Source organism: Magnolia sinica, chromosome 4 (genome assembly GCF_029962835.1).
Source record: "Magnolia sinica isolate HGM2019 chromosome 4, MsV1, whole genome shotgun sequence".
NCBI lineage: Eukaryota > Viridiplantae > Streptophyta > Magnoliopsida > Magnoliales > Magnoliaceae > Magnolia > Magnolia sinica.
The window spans coordinates 50861692-50883283 of record NC_080576.1 but is presented as its reverse complement, the minus strand read 5'-3'; the positions used below and the strand labels follow the sequence as shown (position 1 = coordinate 50883283).

At 42.9% G+C, this 21592-nt stretch overlaps 1 long non-coding RNA gene across 1 annotated transcript; it reads right to left on the bottom strand.

The window, feature by feature from the left end:
• Window positions 1-2770: 2770 nt before the first annotated feature.
• LOC131244491 (uncharacterized) lies at window positions 2771-4626 on the bottom strand. The gene is made up of 2 exons (XR_009170325.1): window positions 4122-4626; window positions 2771-3023 (listed from the first exon to the last, which is right to left on the bottom strand). It is a non-coding gene; the product is annotated as an uncharacterized LOC131244491 (long non-coding RNA).
• Window positions 4627-21592: the final 16966 nt, after the last annotated feature.

Here is a 21592-nt window from a genome sequence, read left to right as displayed (position 1 = left end):
AGACCCACCATGATGTATGTCTTTCATCCAGGCCATCCCTCCATATTTATGGGGCCCATGTGGGTTGGGTCCACCCTAGGTGGACGTCCCATGTGAGGCCCACTTGGGACGTGGGAGCCCACCTTATTGCATGTGTATGAGGCCCAGACCGTCCACACCTTGGACTGCCCAGGCCTGGGACGCCCCTGCCATTTTGGGGCTACCGCTGAGCTTGCAATCCAGCAGTAGGCCCACCTTTCTGAGTGTCAAATCCCTATCTCCAAATTGGTGAGGCCCCTATGATGTATTGATGGACACTATGGGAGTAACTCCCAAGTATTTTGACATGTTTCTGGGCCTCAATAGGCCCAGGAGATTTGGTGCACTAAAAGTCCAACCATGGCCATTTCAATATATACTATATGGCTGAATTTTTATTAGAATTGGGGGCCCACCACATTGAGGGGTTATGGGTACTTGTTGCTCACCTATTCTTTAGAATATTTTGGGCTCAATTGGTGCATGTTTTGGGCCACCACTTATGACCATTTGTGGGACCCAAACTCATATTAGATTTTGGGACTTTCTAGTGGGCCTGGTTTGGGCTGGAATGTCCCATCTTAGCCAGCCATATGTTGGGCCGATCTTCCACCATTTTGATGGACTTATGGGTCGGGATAACGGTGGTATTGGGCCCTTGGATGCCCACTTAAATGGCTAGTTATTGGGTTGATGTAGTGGGGCCCAATATACCCAACTTAGATCTATTTTTGGGCCATGTGTTGTGGTCATGGGCTGCCCATTAAGTCTAACCGAATGCATGGATTTTACAGCCATTAGGACTTGGGCTTTGGGCCTTGATTTCCCTTTCTCTTGGGCCCATTTTGTCATGGATGGATTAGATCCACTATCTTATGCTATTTATGAAACTTATGAACATGTGGATGGATGTTGAGCCTTGGGCCTTGTAGCTTATGGTTTGTGGTTAGATGCCTTGGGGAAATGGTGGTTGAAAGTCCCCATTTGGACCCCTTTAGGCACATTAGTATCTAAGGGTGGTTGAATGCCCACCTTAGTCCTTTGTTAGGCCCGTTTCTATTTTATTTAGGCCGTAGCCTTGTATGCTTAATCTCGTGGGCTACCCCAGGTAAATGGATCCCCACTAGAAGTTATATATTCCTTATGAAGGATTGGCTAAGTACCTAGACCCTGTTGGTGAAGTAGAGAGTGCACCTTCTCATTCACCACATCAGCACATTTATTCATATTCATGGCCCACTCCCATATGCATCATATGCATGCTTGGTTGAGGTATGATTGGCCATGGTTGTGCCATTATGTAGGACATGTTGGTATCTCCCCGAGGGATGAAGTTTACCCTCTTGAGTATGATGGATGCTTGGGATTGATGCATGGATGATTGTGTGATTCATGCATCTAGCATCGCATAGGATGTGGATATTTGCCCTTGCTTCATCAGGGTTGTAACCTCCACAAATATATCATGGATGGCCATGTGTGGACACCGAAAATGATTCTTGAGCATTTGGGGCGCATAGGATATCCTTGGGTGAAAGCCCCTAAACTTTCACGGTACTGAGGAGACGCCTCAAAGTCGAGATCGAGTGAAAAACATGAGCGCACAAGGGCCTTATACTGTTAGGCCATGACTCCCACTATTATGAGGTCGGTTGAGATGGGGTTTGGCCTTACTTGAGTGAGGGGGCATCGGTAGGCTGAGTTTGACCAGCTCGTGAAATGGGTCTGCTACCGGTGAGCCTCGCTGGTGATTGGCTATCCACATGCGGGTAGTGAGGTCTCCTACGCTCATTTGACTCTACGGGTCTTGCGGAGCAGTAGTCATCTAGCAGTGTACTTGACCCCGTTAGATTCCTTATGATGGAACTATACTTGATATGTGAATTGGATATGAGGACTAACATTACTTCACATTGCATTTGCATCGGCTGTATAAGCCTTGTATTGCATCGCCTTGGTATAGCGCATAGTACTCATGTATTGTATTGCATAGGCTTGGTACGACTTACTGCATTCATAACTTAGCCTCGGTATGACTGGAGGCTTTGGTATTGTTCATTGGTTCCTTCTGCATTCTCCTTATTCTTCTGAACACCATTGTCACACACTTACACCGCCCTCTAAGCTTTCTATAAGCTTATGCACGATTGATGCTGCAGGAGATCCTAGGTCAGCGTAGTAATGGAGGAGTTGTGGATTGGATTGGCGTGAGCTAAGGACCTATTGCAAACCTTTCCTTCCCTTCTTTCTATATTATGTATTTCCTTTTGAGCCTTGTAACTGTAAAGTTTAAATTTCTAGTGGATTTTAAAATGCGTTTCTATGGTTACTTTCTGAGATTTACTTGCTATGATCTTGGATATACCCGATTGAATCAGAATTATGATATAAAAATCCTCCTTGTGGGATCTCAGGATCGGAACTTGAACCAGGGACCAAGAATGGGGTACTACGGAGGCTGTTATGGTCGAAACCGGCTATCGGGTTCCTTGAGAGTCTGGTCACCAGATCTAGGGCGTGACATTAAAACCTAAACTGTAACCCTTAACCTTAACGCTAATCCTAACACTAAACCCTAAACCGTAAACCTAAACCTAACCCTAAACTTGTAACGCCCCGACTCTTCAGGACCCGAGTACACGACTCGTTTCCCAAAAACCCGAGTGTTAACCTTAAACGATAGTCAAAGTCGAGTATATATTTTTCTTTTATGAGAATCAGAGTAAGCATATGAGCATAGAATGGACAAGTAAGCATAAAGGGGAATTTCAAATTTCATTTAGAATATACAAGTGGTTGCCTATAATGACTTATACAAACCAATGTCTCCATTTTTACAAATAAAAAATGAAATGACATTACATGTGAAACAAAGTAAATTTGCAATAATCTTGAGCTGTGAAATCCTGTAGTAGCCCTTAGCAAATATACTCATGCACCCTTGTCAACCATAGCCTGCTCCTCACCAATATGAATGTGAACATCATCAGGGCCACCTGTGCTACCTGTACAGTTATATATTTGATGGATGAGTGGCCAACTCAGTGTGAACTCCCCTCAAGATTACACACCGCCACATTAGGTAAGAAATAGTATAAAACATCCAGACAACCAAAACAGAGTAAATACAGTCTTATTAGATGCATGGATGCATGAATGCAATCATCGAACCTAGGAAACATCATCTAGCCGGGTCACCCATGCAATCATCGACCCGGGTAAAACATCCAGATGGTCTGTGCCCCTGGTAAAACATCTAGATGGGCATATGACTGGTCATCAGTGCAACATTCAACGTAATCATGGTGTATGATGATCCGAGTCATCATCATAAATCGAATGACTGGCCACTAGCACAACATTCAGTGTAATCGCGGGGCATAATGATCCAAGCCATCATAAATACGCCATGTATGCATGATTAGCCAAGTCATTATTAGTCCATTTACAACCAACCAATTTAAATAAGCTCAAAGGTCACTATGGGGAGTGTGTAGCCTAGCGTAGGCCAACAGCTGGGGCATAAGTCCCATACCACCATCCCCAGCTCATGAGACTACCACCTTAAGATGTTTAATGGTACCCTGTTGACTAGTGGCCAATCATATAACAATATATGGGGCTGACCATTGCATGGTTACACTATATAAAACATCGAACCCATCTAGGGCAAATATAAAAAAAAAACCACGTAAGGCGAGTATCAAAATATGCCACGTAGGACCGATATCAAAACCATACGATAAAGACCATCCTTAAAAACCATCGGGCATAACAACCCTGGATGGTAGGCCCACATCGATGATCCATCTAGGCCACCACTCAATAACCACCAAGTCAAAGGTCCATTACGATCACAACTAGTCAAGTTACATCCCAAGTATGGGTGTACATTCATATATGGGAATTTCCCACTAATGTACCAATTTAAGTTCCGTAAGCAATCCACAAGCATGAACAATTATACAGGATAATCATAAAGCATGTCATATAGCAATTCAATTTCCACTAGCTAACACATGTGATTATAAAGGGAGATATCAATTATAAGTTACAATAAGAACTAATGAGAACATGGAAAGCTCAAGGGGAAGAATCATAACCTTTTGTTTTGAATCGCCTTCTAGTGTCGCTAAGTGCTTGCGCCCTTAGAATTGTATCCTACCACAAATTATGAACTTGTACAATTAGGTCCAAGTTCTAATCACTACCTAGGGTTTAAGATCATAACCTAGGGTTTAGATTATTTATCTTAGGGTTTTAATGTAGAATTTAGGGTTTCTATCCTAAGGTTTAGCCTTAAACTTAGACTTTAGGATTTTAATCCTAAATTATTAATAATATTATTATCATTATTATTGTACAATGGATTGAGTAATATTCCTATTAGGAGTATTAATCTCTTAGTATTAATAATGATGGTTCATAGATCCACATTTAGATGTACCACATTATCTAATATTCTTATACTGACCAACCATCTTCTAAATAATATGGGTAATAATAATGGAATATTTACTAGTGAAAATATAATAAGGGCTAATACTAATGATTATATTAACAAGTATTATACTAATCCCATAAGGGAAGTCATGAATATTTTCTAATGATAATATTATTATTAATGAATCCAGATATTAGGATCTATTATGATTTATGACACTCTACTATTAGGCCGAAAGCTCAACTTACTATTTACATTTTAAGTATAGGTCTAGGGTTTAGATTAATTAAGTTTAGGATAAGTTATAGGATTTAATATGCTAATTGATGTACGATTATTCACTATACTAATGATATTAGTAATCACAAAACCGCCATTGATACTCGTGATCATTATTAGCTTTCATGACAACTTTAATCCTTATGATGATATTATCATATACTAATAATGGTAACGCTGAAAGTAATAGATGAAATACTACTATTTATCCACTGCAACTTTTTTAGCATGGGTTGTCCATCATTGCTTAATCCTATCTAAGGTTAGCAAATCTTAATAATAAGAGTGTATCAATTATATTAATACAATGAGACATGTCTAGTTTAGAAGGAAAATATTGACTCATTGAGTTGACTCAGTTGAGTTGGAAAGATTACCTGATGATGATTCCTAGCACTAGGATCAGGACAGTGAGCCCCCACATCGTCGATCTGCTGACTGAGTATGATCCTCGAATAATATGGGATTCGGGTTAGCCCGACTCAATGGGTTAGCTCGGTTTGAAACCGGGTTGACTCGACCTTCTCTCTCATTTTTCCTTCTCAACTCTTTCCCTTTTCTTCTTCTTTCCTCCTCACCCAAGACCCTACATCAGCAAGTCTCTAGACTAATTAGAACTGGCCCATTACAATAGCTGGCCCACTAGGTGTGTAACTTGGTGGGGCCCGTTGTGATTTGTGTAATGCATTGACCAGTATTTCTAACTGAGATGGACCAATCATCGTTGCAGCAAGGGGGAAAGAGGCCTTGGTTTTGGCGACCAGAGGGTCCCAACTCATCAGGAAACACCCTAAGTAGAAGAAAGTCAACCACTGAGTCAACTCAGCCCGCAAGGGCTTGGTTGAAGGAAATTGTATGGATGGTTTAGGTGGTTTGGCATCCTTGAAGCGGTCCCAACAGCCACAGAAGGTCTGCCAGATAACTCTGAACGCCGAGCATGACCCGGCTACTTGGTTCGAGTTGGACCAACATGGTGCAGCTACAACACCACGTTCTCACTCCCGCTCTCCTCTTTTCTCCTTCCTTCCTCTACTTTCCTTTCTCCCACTCCTCCTTTCTTTCTCTATTTGCTACTGCTGGAAGCATCTAGCAACACTTGAAATAGTCTCAAACAAGCCCCATCTCTGGCCTGGATCGGACCCATCTCGGTTCGGCTTCAACGAGGGAGACGATCCGCTGTTAATGGTGGATGCCAAACGGGGGTTTCTCCCTCCAATCCGCCTTCTCCAAACGGTTCGTGGGGACCCTAGAGAGCTTCCAAATAAGCTCTTTCAAAGCTTGGAGAAGCTTTGGTCGGTGGGTTTGCTAACAGAGGGAAACTATGTGTTTTTCCTCAGGCGGCTGCAATAACCAAAGAAGGGCCCGTTGATATTAGATCTTGCTTCCTTTTTATCATGCCCTAAACTCCTTTAGAGTCGTTGGATAAGGAATGGATGGTCCTGGATCAAATCCTACTACTTGGTTTTCTCAAAACCGTGGGAAGGAACCGAAATCGGCCCTGGTTTTGCTAGGAACGCCCTGAGAAAAATGGATGGCTATGATAGCACCGAGGTGGACGACTAAGATTGTGAGAGGAGGGCTCACACGGATCACCTTGCTGGTGAGCAGACAGTTTCCCTTTTAGGAAATGGTGTTTTTGTATGGACTCCTTGCGTCAAGGATTGTGTGCCCACACGCATCGAAAAATTTGTCATAACAATTGGGCTTTGGTCAGCTCCACCCTCTGAACCTGATGGACGGATCGGATCCCCAGGTGGGTGATCATGGTGGGCCACGGTTGGACGAAAACGGACGTTGTCCGTCAACTTCCTCAAATGAAGAGAGAGAGAGAAAACCTCTCTTCTTAAGGAAATTTCAGTCAAAGGAGCTCTGATCGCTCCTGCTGGTACGGTGCACATCCAGCATGTTGGCTAAGGTGCACACGCGCCCTTTGTGTGGGGTCCACCATGATGTTTGTGGAAATCTACACCATCCATTCTATTTAGTGGGCCTTGCCATAGCCCTTTACCAAAGGTGGGGCAGATCCAGGGTCTAGGTGGGCCATACGAGTTGATTCCTAGCTCCAATGATGGCTTTCTATTGATCTAGTGGTCGGATCACCCCTAGATTGGACGTCAACAGTTGAAAGGGTCTAAGGGGGTATTCGTAAGGCTTTCATCATTTATTATTAGCCGATACTTATATGAATATACATTTCATTACTTTTGTATATTTCTTATAATCAAAATAATTAAAACTCACATTTGATATGTAAATATGGTTCCTAATATTAACATACTACTACGTTCATGCTTATTAATCACATATCTATTAACACATAATTCATAATAACACCTTATAAACATATGTATAAATGAATTGAAAATATAATATTAAAATCATATTTGGATTCAGTAATATTGTTGGATGATATAAAATTTTATTAAAATATCTAATAATCTTTTGTATTCATATTTCTAAAGGATATTTAATACTACATAAATATTTATTGTTCAATTATCCCTTGTAAAATTTCTATTCGTTCTGTTTATTTAATATAATATTATTTTCATAATATTTCATATACATTAAATATATGCATATCACCCCATTACGATACATTTTCAGATAAATTATTAAAATATATCTAATAATATACTTATTAGATATCATATGACTTCTGGATGGTTTGGTTCATCCATCAAGTAATTGAAATTCTAATACAAGATTTATTTGATGATGTAGCGGTCTCTACGTTCAGGTTTAGGCTAGGACGTGTGGACATTTAATTTAATTAGACCAGTATTTATACTAAGTTATGTTACAAGGTAACACCCGAGTACTGAAAAGTACGGGGTGTTACAATCTACCCCCCCTTAACAAAAATCTCATCCCAAGATTTGATAATGCTCTTTCCAATTATTAAAGGTACAAGTATCAGGGTTATCCTATTACTTGTCAACATTAAAATTTCTTATAGTCTCTACAAAGATTACAAGTTCATTTAGGCGGCCACTAATAATATTTTACATTTTTTTCTTTATTTTCTCTTTCCTTTAATGATGGTTTCACTGCTGACTAAAGTACGTTACAGTTTTCTACTTCCAACGCTCGAGTCAACATGAATAGATGGTTGTAGTAGGTTTGAGCCCAATACATTGATCGCCTGCCTACAGGATAGGATTTTGGTATCAATTCATAATCCTGTTAAACCTCGATCCTTTGCTTGATCAGAGGATTGAGATCGTTGAAATTTGCTAGGACTTAGAATTTGAGTCAAACCATGAAAACTCCGTTTAAATATGGTTCCATCAGTTCGTGATCCCGATTGTTTTAGACTCTTGGAAATGTCATGAAACATTATATTTTCACTATGATAAGCCTATGCGGCCCATTACGCTTTCGCTGTGCACTTTGATCATCTAAGCACTACTTGGAAACTTCAGGTCTAGGGTCCCTATGTGAAACCTAAGTTTAAATTTTCCTACGTCTTATTTCACTTCCTGAATCTAGTTCCCACATGACTAGTCTAAGATTAAAAATTCACCGAAAATTCTATAACTTCACATTTAGTTTATCTTAAGTGCTGAAATTTATAAGAATTATCGTTTTCCAACTAACGATAGGTATTAAGAAATTCAAGTTGTAACTTCTAATAAGTTTTCTTAAGCATAAGGAAATACTTAAGTTTAATCTAACGTATAGTATGATGGTTATAAAGGATTTCCTAGAACGTCTAAGATCAATCTATTTGATGATAGTGTTATTCTTAGCCATGAAAGCTTAGGAAAAATTCATATTCTGAATTTTTAGAAAAGTTTCTTTTTTTTGAAAGTCAAGTATAAAAATGTTCTGGTTTGATCCTTTTATAGATTATAGTGGGCATTTGTACTTCCATAATACTTAAGTTTAGTTGCAAATTTCAAATGACTAAACCTAAAATCTTTCAAGGGAACCTACACTCATTTCCTATAGTTATCAAAACAATCTTTCAGGGAGCCTAACATTTTGAAGTATCTATATTCTCGAAATATAATTTTTTGTAGGGAACTTTTCATGAGTTTAATGACTAAATGTTCTAAGGGTCCTAAGTTCATGTCTAAGTTCTTCAGTCCTTCAAACAACTTTCCTAGGGGGCCTAAAATTTTGAATCGTTATGTTCTCAATTCCTCCTAATTTCAAATGGCTAACTTAATGGTTTCTAAGGATCTCTGCATGAGTTTGAAGTCCAAAGGCCTAGTCCTAAAAATTATAAGGGTCTAAATGTCACGGCCCAAATCTGGGGATGGATAGCTTCTGTGATGCCCCGAATCCGGTACTTGACTTCCATACACCAAGTCCAGAGTTCGGCACACCACAAGGAAGATTTTTGACTAATTTTTTTAAATCTAATAATACCTTAGCATAAAGATCCATGATCAAAATACCAAGCAACTCCATTGTAAATCTTGATGGTTACAAGTACAATGCTTTACAAAATGTACATAAAATCAACTTTGCTAAATCAAAAACTAGATGTAATGCATCGAGAAAGCTAAGTCTTCCAAGGTACTCCAGCCCTAAAAAAAATAGGAAATAGGAAGCTTAGGCAAAAAGCCTAGTGAGTACACACGTGTGTGCAGTGTGTCCTACATGCAAGCAAGATAAATATGCTACAAGGAAATCATATATGTGAAAGGCGTGTAGCACGTAAGGTATGATGTTAATGCCAATGTAATGCATATGCATCATAGTAATACTCTGAGTCAATGCTACTAACATCACCAAGTCATGTTTTCATTTCTCCTTTACCACAGTCATAACCGTATTACACGCATCCGTAATCACATCATCATCATCATATTATCATACCATATTATAATTGTATATCTCGAGAAGCACTGTGGTTGATACCATGCACCAGACACTAGTAATCGACCTCACATACTGTAATAACCCAGAAAATTTTATGCTAAGACCCGAGTATTGCTTCTATTTTCCTTAGAAGTTATTTGTGGGTTAATTAGTGCTAAACTCGATTGCTTGTGAAATTAACATCAATCACTTTAAATTTGATCTGCAGGACTCAAAACCTGTAGAATCGTTAGCGCTATGTTACTCTGAAATCTAGGATTCAACGCTAAATCTAGTTGCTCTTGAGAATTTTTAGAAGCTTTGGATCGGACCTGGACCGCACGTCGAAAGTCCGATAGCGATGATCTTAGACAGTTATGGTCACCATGTTGGACTTGACCATCACCTCAAAAATCAAGTCCAGATGATGTCCTGGGTCGATTTGATTGAGTCCGGAGTAAAGAGTGTGAGAACGGTGAGAAATTAAATATGATTTTATGAAATCTGAGTTGTATCACTTGCGCGACAATTTTAAGCAATCTAACTGTTGGATTCTGACCTAATTTCACCCTCGGATCAGGGAAGATGGCCCAGGCATGTCATAATGCTTGTGGACCTGATTGAGTTTCGGTAACCGTTGAATTGAGAGTGGTCCGCCACAGTTGATCTGTAAATCCGATCAGTACGAAAACTCAGCCTGACCTAGATCCATGGTCAGTGAGCTTAAGTCCGACCGCACCTGGAGAAAGGACCACCGGAAGTGCTCCATTGGATCGAGAGAGACCCGATTTGGTTATAACCTAAGTATACCTTGGCCCTGGGGCTATTTTCATCAATGTTAGGCCTATATAAAGACCTTAAAACCCTCACTCTCTTTTCCATACGAATTTCCTAACCCTGGCTAAGAAAGAGAGAGGAAAAGAGAGAGAAAGTGAGAGAGAAGTTGGTGAATCATTTTAAGATTCTTTCCTGTTACTCTACATCCTTAAACCATCACTTTTGAATCGTTATTCCGGCGATTCTAAGTTCTTTCTTGGGTAAGTTAATCTAACCCTAATCTGTTTAGAGCTTAGAATAGTTTATGTGTTGATGTAGCTCATTTCTATTCTTGCCTTAAGTTATCTAGTCGCCGTTGACGAAGACATATCGTCTGAATCAGTTTGGTGTGCTTTTTCTAGTTTAAGGTGTGGACTATATTCGTATAGGTTATGGTTTTCAAGGCTTTCAATGTCAGTTAATGGTTTATTCTTGTTGTGGGTGTAATTTCACATGCCAAATGCTATGTTTATTTTGCATTCCTGATATGTATGTGTTATATTGAGATTTGTGTATTCTATGTATATGTAGGAAGTATTGTATACGTATAAAATATGAACATGTACTTGCCATGATTAACTGTCGTGTATTTATGCTAGTTGTATGTGTGTCAACTCCTTGGCAAAAGGAATTGTCCAAATGCGTGTATTCCAACATACGTCATGTATGTTGAACTATGTAGTCTAAGTGTTTGTAGAAATGTCTGAATGGTCTAAAGTGTAACATATTATCCTATTTGTGGGCGTTGAGAAGCGATTCTCAACTCTCCTATTGGTGTATATGATTTCCTACACGCAAGTCACATTCTTTGTTGTTTAACTTCAAGTATTGCTTATGTGTAAATCCATGTTAAGTTGATATTCTTCAAATGCTCACATACTACATGATTTGAATTGTTGTTCCATTACTGTTCTAAATTGTATACGCATAGCTGTTAAAATGGAATGTGTTTGGGACTATGAAATAGTCCAGGAAATCGGTAATCGGCCTTGAGTTCGTGGCTGAGGTTGTTTTCGCCACGAAGAACATGATTTGATGAACCCAAGTCGTATTAGAGTTGTCGGCAGTGGTTTGGCCACACGGAGTGTTTGCGCACTTTATGTCATTCAACCCAACGTGCGCTCGTGCTAGTCGAGTTCGTTAAGTAACCCGATTGTCCGATGTATGTTCACCATGTATGGACATTATTGTTTGAATCTAGGATACCAAACTTACCGATGAAATCCCGTTAACCGTTGTACCTTGATCCACTAAGACTCATGAGCTGGACATGGTGGTATGGGACACCGTGGTCGAGCTGTCGGCCTTCGCTGGGGTGACAAGCCTCCCCGTAATGACCGGTGAGCACACCAGACTTGTGAGCTGATTATGGTGGTATGAGACACTATATTCATGCTGTCGGCCAACATTGATTGGTGATGAGCCCTTTGTAGTGACTTCAAGCATACCTGGATACTGCATTAAGGCGACGAGTCTCAGAGTAGTAACGAAGGTATGATAGGCGTGCATTGATTGGTGACAAGCCCTTTGCAGCGACCTAAAACCATATGATCGTATGAGATGGCCTAGGACTGACGACCCTAGAATGGATCACTATGTGGAAATTGATATGAGGAAGGTACCTTAGCTTCCCAATCCTGCTATATGAAAAGGACTAATAACAACTTGGTAATCATGTTCATGCACCGCATTGCATGTGCATGGAAGTCGTTGGCACTGCGGGAGGTTGTCATGCGTAACGTAAGATGAAGACGCCGAGGGAGTGCAGGTGAGGGCATGCATCATTTATACATACATCATTGCATTAACAAGAGTACTTTAGGGTTGTTTAATTGTATTGCCTTACCATTACTGCTTGATTGATTTGATATCATGTTAACTTTTACGGTATTGTTTCACTGAGTTAATCACTCACTCCCACATTCTGGGGCGGTGTTTCAACACCAACCAGACTCTGTCTTAGATGCAGATGTTGACGCGACCCCTGAGGCAGAGCAGGAGTTCGAGGATGATGAGGCTGCGTTTTCTTTTATGCAGTTCTCAGGCGGGTTCTTTGAGCCATGTCCTGATGTGCGGGGATTTTGGGTTTTCTTTGTAATTGTACTAGATGATGTCATTTAATACTTGTGCTTTTGAAAGCAACACTTGTAAGTATGACCTGGCATGTATACGTATTTCAGGGACTGCATACGTACACATATGTTTCTTTAAGTCTTCCGCTTGCGTCTTTCACTTATCCCTGAATTATGTTTGCAGTTTGGCTTAATCTATTCCATGTTTTATGTACTCTTACAGACAACTACATCCATAATTAAATATGTTGCATAAGTGATGTTTTGAAACTCGGGAGCTGAGTTATGCTCGACCCCCGAATTTCAGGGCGTGATAAGTTGGTGTCAGAGCATGAATTGGATTAAACCTGACCTGGGTTATGGTCACACACCGCATGCTGTCGCCACCTTAGTGTAGGAGGGTGCGAGTTTATTGTAGAAATTATGTATGTGTTTCCGTTGCTTCCATCGGCGAAAGTTTACTGAAAATGATCGCCGAGATCGAGTCTGTGCGCACTCCTGATCACACACAGTGACCCAAAATCTCTTCTAGACCGTCCATTGACGAGTTTAGATGGTTTATCTTCCCATCTCAGCCCTTAAAATGTCTGTAAACTTGTGTTTGTATCAGATTCTAATCCTAGTGGCCCGGTATGCGTCGAATCGAACTAAGGGCCCGATCGGGGCAATTTCAGGGGGAACCAGGGGGGACCCACATCATTTTGGACTTAGGGTGTCAGGAGGACCTCGCCCAAACTGCGAGTCATCGCCGTATTGTCCAGAGACCTGCGATGACCTCGCCGGTTCGGCGAGCCCTCGCCGCCCAGTGGGCCGGCTCAGGCCGACGCATGTGGGGTCTTGTGTGGCCCACTTCTCCATGGTTGCTTGATTTTAAACTCTTTTAAACCCTATTTCCTTCACAAACTCACCCTCCAAGCTTTCCTTTTCTTGAAATCTCTCTCAAAACTCCACAAAAATCCCTCCCCACTCTCCTTCTTCTTCCATTTTCGTGCACACCCATTCAACCCATCTCAAAACCTCATCTTCATTGCTGTCTTCACTCCTTTTCCCTCTCATTTGAGCTCTCAAATCCTTCTTGGGGATCTCAAGTGTGTGGAAGCCTCACCATTCTTCCCATTTATCCCTTTTCTCTCATTTTCTATGGCCCTATTTAAGTTTGTCACGACCATATTTTCCATCTCCACCTTTCTCTCTTTGATGGGGAAGAAGAGAGCACCTGTAGATGAAGATGGGCCTAGCCGCCCAACCCGTGCACAGAGGCCGAGAGGTGCCGCCGCGAGCACGACCGCCATCCGTGAGTTTCAGACCAAGCGGGACCTTGATCCTTAAGCTCCCATTGGAAGAACCTTATTGGCGGAGCTATCTCATGGAGTTTATAAAGGTCGTAAGGTCCTTTTTGAGGCTCATGTAGATCCATGGCTATTTGGCGAGTTTCTCTTGTTGGAGCTCTTGGAAGGGGCCAGCTGGTGTCCCTTGTTTGAGGGCTAATATCGCGCCAATGTGAGCACTGTTTGAGCTTTTTATGCCATCATTCGTGAACCTTCGCTAGAGCCTCTGCAGTTCAAGATCCCTTGTGGAAGCGGTCGGGAGGCCACAGTCAACGTCCCTTTGATATCCCGACTCCTGAATGTGCCGCTTGGTGAGGTTCATGCCAGTGAGAAGAATTTGAGCAGTGCGCGCGAGAGGGATCGCCGTATGCGGTTCCTGTGTGGTCGTCTGGTCGAATGGCAGTCGAATAGAAGCCTTCTAGCTACCAACATGACAAACGACTTCTGCTTGCTTCACCACATGTGTACATTCAATGTTTATCCAAGGTGGAGCAACCGCATCGAGTGTACGCGCCTGATGGTAGATTTTCTATATTAGGTGGGGCAAGGAGAGAAGCTATGTGTGTCAACGTACATCTTGTGTCAGATTATCCTTATCGCTCGTTCGAATAGGAGGATCGAATCACTCCCATTTGGCCAACTCATTTGTAAGCTTGCACATGAGTTTGGCTTCAGGCTTAGTGCAGAAAAGCCAGTACCTGTTCGCTACATTAATGAGACGACCCTAAATCAGATGGACATTAGGCCTCATCGATGACAAGCCTCAGAAGGTGAGGATGAGACAAAGAGTGATGAGGAAGAGAGTTATGGCGAGGGTGGAGCTGAGATTGAAGAAGAAGAGCAGGACGAGGAAGAGGTAGAGGCCCAAGATACGAGTGAGAGTTCTCCTCCTGTGGCACTAGCGTAGAGCGCAGATCAGGCTGCCAGGGATGCCCGTATCACTCGGCTTGAGGAGGGTCAGGCTGATCTACGCCAGGATATTATGGATCTTCGAGGCCTTGTGAAGCACAAGTTTAAGAAGGTGACTTGAACTCTGAAGTCTATCCCGTGTTGTTTACAGGATAAGGGTGCCCCGCCTCCATCTCCTGATTTCGATGAGTAGTTGCAGTTGTAGTCGTCCTTTACTTTGTTTTGTTGTTTGCTGTTGTTGGCATAGTAGTTGGAAGTTATTTGTTGTTTGCAGCTTTAGATGTTTTAGTTCACATGCTTTCTCTGTCGCGATTCATGTAATGTTGCACTTCTTGTATTGCGACAATTTTGTTAAATGAAATGCATGTTGTTTATCATTGAAGTTGTGGTGTGAATGCTGTGTGGGTGGATTATGTGGATGTTGAATCTTACAGGTTGCATCCTCTGTTGAATGTAGGGTATGCCTCCTAAGGGTTCAAAGACTTCGGCCCGTCTCTCTTTGGTCGAGTCGCTGCCGGGATTTCTCCCCTAGGCGATAGCCAGACTGATCCACAGTCGGGTCCGTCTCATACTGGTGCTAGGCTGGACTCTCAGCTAGCTACTGGCCCCACTGTTGGGCTGACACCTGTGATTCCACCTATGGCTCCTCTAGTCACGCCTTTGATTCCTGAGCCGAACCGTGCATCTGTGTCGATGCCATATGCATCTTCGTCTACTCCGCCTCCTGATAGGTTTGAGCAGATGATGCTGTTGATACAGGACTAGCAGATTCAGCAGCACACCACCAGCACCAGCACCAGCAGTTTCTGTCTTCCATGGCTGGCATCTTTGCTTAGTCGATGGGGGCGACTCCACCTATGCACCCATCTAGGAGCGTTAGTGCGAGTGGCACATTTGAGCGATTCCAGCACTTACGACCTCCCACATTTACGGGTTCTTATAGACCCGAGGAGGCCGAGTACTGGATTGATCGCATCTCTAGGATGCTGAGGACGCTGCACTGTTCTGAGGTTGAGCAGGTCGAGCTTGCCTCCTTCATGTTTGAGAAGGAGGCCAATTTATGGTGGGACAGTGTTCTTCGCACTGTTGTGGAAGGTTATGAGTGGTCGTGGCAGGCGTTTGAGGCACGCTACTACAAGAAGTATTTTTCGATTACGTACCGACATGAGAAGGAGAGTGAGTTCCTTCGCCTCCGTCAGGGAGGGATGTCGGTGACGGAGTATGAGAACCGGTTTACTGAGTTGGGTCGCTATGCTCCTTTACTTCTGGGTGATCAGCTGATGCAGATGTGGCATTTTTCTGAGGGGTTGAGGCCTGAGATCAGATCGAAGATGTGCTGTGCTAGCATATCTTCCTATGCGGAGTTGGTGAGCATGTCCCTACGAGCTGAGCAGGATGGGGACAGGTCATCCCGTATGCGAGTACCTATGGTTCCCAGACCACAACCTGACTTTCAGAGTGCACCATTTCTCGGCAAGAGGCTATGGGCAGATTCTCCTCCGAGGCGTTCAGCGTCGCCTGCTCAGCAGATGCATTCGGACTTACACCGTTCGTACTGTGGGAAGATGGGGCATTCGGATCACACTTGCTTTTCGCGTATGCGGGATAGTGGGTTTAATCCACCGCAGAGGATCAGTCGTCCGTTGCCTCAGGTTATATCACCTCCACCTCTTCATTCAGTGCCAGCTCATCCATCCTCCAGACCTCCTGTACCTCACTTCAGGCCACCTCAGCGGCCCATGGTTCCTCCGCCGAATCACCAGCAGCAGTCTCGAGTTCACGCACTCTCAGCTGAAGCGTCTGTGGCTGACTTGGTGCCGAGATCCTTCGAGGTTACTGCTCACATCCAAGGTATTTCTGTTTCTATGTTGGTGGATACAAGGTCCACTACCTCTCTTATATCGTATGCGGCAGTTAGGCACCTGAGTTTGGGCACTGTTACTATGAAGGGAGTGACGCTCACTACCGCTACAGGGATCTCCTCTACTATGAATAAGCGTTGTATGGATTGTTTGATTGATCTAGGGAGTGGATCGATTCTTGTTGACCTTTTTGTCGCACCTCTTTACCATTATGATGTCATTATGGGTATGGATTGGCTCACGAAGATGCGGGCAGAGATTGATTGTGAAGCTAAGTCGGTGACAATCTATTGACCTGAGGGCGAGACAATTACTTTCTCAGTTCAAGTCAGTTACCCTTTTCATCTTGGTTATTATACTTCTCTATTGGAGAGTATTGCTGGATCGACGTTTGAAAGCACGCCTGTAGTTCAGGAGTTTAAAGATACGTTCGAGTCGATTCCTAGATTACTCCCTCAGCATGAGATTGATTTTACTATCGATCTCATGCCTGGTGCGGCACCCATTTCTTTGCCCACCTATTGTATGCCTTCGAGTAAAATGGAGTAATTGAGGAAGTAGATAGATGGCTTGTTGAATTTGGGTTTTATTCGGTCTAGTGTGTCTCCTTGGGGAGCACCTGTCCTGTTTGTTAAGAAGAAGGATGGTTCCTTATGATTATATGTTGATTATCGCAGGTTGAATTAGGTGAGTGTGAAGAACAAGTATCCTTTGCCCAGGATCGATGATTTATTTGATCAGTTGATGGGGGCACGGTACTTCTCGAAGGTTGATCTGCAGTTAGGGTATCATCAGTTATGCGTCAAGAATGAGGATGTGCAGAAGACTGCCTTCAGGACTAGTTTCGGCCATTATGAGTTCCTTGTGATGTCGTTCGGTCTTACGAACGCACCGACCGTGTTCATGGATCTGATGAACAGGGTGTTTCGGCCATTCTTGTTCCGATTCATCATTGTCTTTATCGATGACATTTTGATATATTCTGCGAGTCGGGAAGAGCACGAGGAGCACTTAAGAGCGGTCTTGGATACTCTTAGGAAGAATCATCTTTTTGTGCAGTTCAAGAAATGCGATTTCTGGAAAGAAGAAGTCAAGTTCCTAGGACATGTGGTGTCCAAGGAAGGGATAGCTGTTGATCTTGCTAAGGTAGTTGCAGTTCAGGACTGGAAGCAGCCTGGTTCAATTACTGAGGTGAGAAGCTTTCTAGGTCTAGCAGGCTATTATCGACGCTTCATACGAGACTTCTCGAAGATAGCCAGATCGTTGTCTCAGTTGACACGGAAAGATTTGAAGTTTGCTTGGAATGAGAGGGCGGAGATAGCTTTTCATGAGCTGAAGGACAAGTTGACGTCTGCCCCTGTGCTAGTATTGCCAGAGCAAGGGGTTAAGTATACGATATATATTGACGCCTCTCGCATTGGTCTGGTTTGTGTTCTTATGGAGAAGGATAGGGTGATTGCTTATGCTTCGAGACAGTTGAGGAAACATGAAGAAAATTACCCTACACACGACTTAGGGTTGGCAACTGTCATTTTTGCATTAAAGCTCTGGAGACATTACCTCTATGGAGAGGAGTTCGAGCTCTTTTGCGACCACAAGAGCCTTAAGTATATTTTCACATAGCGTGACTTGAATATGAGGCAACGCCGATGGATGGAAACATTGAAAGACTTTAAGTTCGATGTTTCTTACCATCCGGGCAAGGCGAACCTTGTGGCAGACGTGTTGAGTCGCAAGAAGGCTATAGAGTTTGCGGCTCTGCTAATGATAGCAGAGTGGGACATGTTGGAGTTTGTGCGAGACTTTGAGCAAAAACTTACAGTGAAAGAACCGTATGAGGTTATCGCACACATTTGTGTACAACCCCTCATTGACGGGAGGATCGTTGCAGCTCAGGCAGATGATGAGCTTTTAGCGAAGATGAGAGAGTGGGTTGGTACATATGAGAACTTCAAGTGGAGTGTTAGTTCAGATGGGGGCCTACGATTTCGTGGCCTGCTATGTGTCCCAGACATCCCTAACTTGAGACGGGAGGTTCTCGAGTCAGCCCATAATTCTAAGTTTGCTATGCATCTAGGTAGCACGAAGATGTATCAAGATATGAGAAGATCTTATTGGTGGGACAACATGAAGGTTCACATTGTTGAGTTTGTATCTCGTTGTCTCACGTGCCAGCAGGTCAAGGCAGAGCATCGCCAACCTCCTAGGCTGCTTCAGCCCATGCCCGTAGCAGAATGGAAGTGGGACTCATCTCTATGGATTTTATTTCAGGGCTACCGAGAACGAGGAAGGGACATGACTCTATTTGGGTGATCGTCGACCGATTAACGAAGTCTGCTCATTTCTTACCGATCAGAGTCACAAACTCTGCAGACGAGTTGGCTAGGTTGTACATCAAAGAGATTGTACGTCTACACAGAGTTCCCTTAGAGATTGTGTCTGATAGAGATACGAGATTCACGTCTATTTTCTGGACTCGTATCCAGAAAGCGATGGGTGTGAAATTGAAGTTTAGCACCGCGTTTCATCTACAGACAGACGAGCAAACGGAACGTGTGAATCAGATTCTGGAAGACATGTTGAGAGCTTGTGTTTTGGATTTCAAGGACAGTTGGGATGATTGTCTCCCTTATGCAGAGTTCGCGTATAACAATAGCTTCTAGGCAAGTATCGGCATGGCTCCCTATGAGGCATTGTATGGTCGCCCATGCAGAGCACCGCATTGCTGGGCAGAAGTTAGTGTGCGTAGTTTGATTGGCCCGGAGTTAGTGCAGACGACTTTAGAGAAAGTTGAGATTATTCGACGTCGACTTCTAACAGCCCAGAGCAGGCAGAAGAGTTATGCTGATACGAGGTGGCGACCGCTTGAGTTTGAGGTTAGAGACCATGTATTTCTTAAGGTTTCCCCTATGAAGGGAGTTCTACGGTTCGGTAAGAAGGGAAAGCTCACGTCGAGATTTATTGGTCCATTTCAAATTCTAGATTGAGTGGGAGCGGTAGCATACCGCCTTGCTTTGCCCACACCACTTGCAGGCGTGCATAACGTATTTCATATTTCTATGCTGAAGAAGTACGTTCCTGATCCTTCGCATATTATCAATTGGGAGCAGGTGTAGTTAAGCGAGGATGCCACATATGTACTGCGACCGATGCGTATCCTAAACAGGAAGGAGCAGGTATTGCGTAACAAGGTCATCCCTCTTGTGAAAGTACTATGGACGCATCATAGTGAAGAAGAGGCTACTTGAGAGATTGAAGCTGAGGTCAGAAGGAGCTACCCTCAGATCCTCGAGGAATATGAGAAGGTACGAATTTCGAGGACAAAATTTTTCTTTAAGGGGGATAGATTGTAATGACCCGGAAAATTTTGTGCTAAGACCTGAGTATTGCCTCTATTTTCCTTAGAAGTTATTTGTGGGTTAATTAGCGCTAAACTCGATTGCTTGTGAAATTAGCATCAATCACTTTAAATTTGATCTGAATGACTCAAAACCTATAGAATCGTTAGCGTTATGTTACTCTAAAATCTAGGATTTAACGTTAAATCCAGTTGCTCTCGGAAATTTTTAGAAGCTTTGAATCGGACCTGGACTGCGCGTCGAAAGTCCGATAGCGATGATCTTAGACAGTTATGGTCACCATGTTGGACTTGACCATCACCTCAAAAATCAAGTCCAGATGATGTCCTGGGTCGATTTGATTGAGTCCGGAGTAAAGAGTGTGAGAACGGTGAGAAATTAAATATGATTTTATGAAATCTGAGTCGTGTCGCTTACGCGACGATTTTAAGCAATCTGACCATTAGATTCTAACCCAATTTCACCCTCGGATCAGGGAAGATGGCCCAAGCATGTCATAATGCTTGTAGACCTGATTGAGTTTCGGTAACCGTTGAATTGAGAGTGGTCTGCCACGGTTGATCTGTAAATCCGATCGGCACGAAAACTCAGCCTGACCTAGATCCATGGTCAGTGAGCTTAAGTCCGACCGCACCTGGAGAAAGGACCACCGAAAGTGCTCCGTTGGATCAAGAGAGACCCGATTTGGTTATAACCTAAGTATACCTTGGCCCTGGGGCTATTTTCATCAATGTTAGGCCTATATAAAGACCTTAAAACCCTCACTCTCTTTTCCATACGAATTTCCTAACCTTGGCTAAGAAAGAGAGAGGAAAAGAGAGAGAAAGTGAGAGAGAAGTTGGTGAATCATCTTAAGATTCTTTCCTGTTACTCTACATCCTCAAACCATCACTTTTAAATCATTATTCCAGCGATTCTAAGTTCCTTCTTGGGTAAGTTAATCTAACCCTAATCTGTTTAGAGCTTAGAATAGTCTATGTGTTGATGTAGTTCTCAGGCGGGTTCTTGTGAGCCATGTCCTGATGTGCGAGAATTCTGGGTTTTCTTTGTAATTGTACTAGATGATGTCATTTAATACTTGTGCTTTTGAAAGTAACACTTGTAAGTATGACCTGGCATGTATACATATTTCAGGGACTTGCATACGTACACATATGTTTCTTTAAGTCTTCCGCTTGCGTCTTTCACTTATCCCTGAATTATGTTTGCAGTTTGGCTTAATCTATTCCATGTTTTATGTACTCTTACAGACAATATACATTCATAATTAAATATGTTGCATAAGTGATGTTTTGAAACTCGGGAGCTGAGTTATGCTTGACCCTCGAATTTCAGGGCGTGACACATACCCGCCCTGTAGTGGATTCCACCAAGTGTATATCATAGGAAACACCGTGGTTGATACCCATGTACCAGACACTAGCAATCGACCTCACATACCCACCCTGTGGTGGACTTCCACCCAGCATGCCAGTAACGGACTTCATTCGCGCTTCTCCTTGTCGGCGAGTCAAACCGGTCCCTGTTTGCACCTAAGCCCTTAAGCAGGTTGGACCCACCTCTTCTCAACCCGACATTGTCAGTGGGAGTCAAATCCATGACCCATGTATCCACTCAGCCTGACGGTGAGGCAACCCTAGCTAGCATAGGGGTTCAGGGACTTTCAACCCCAGGGGCATATCATCCCCTACTA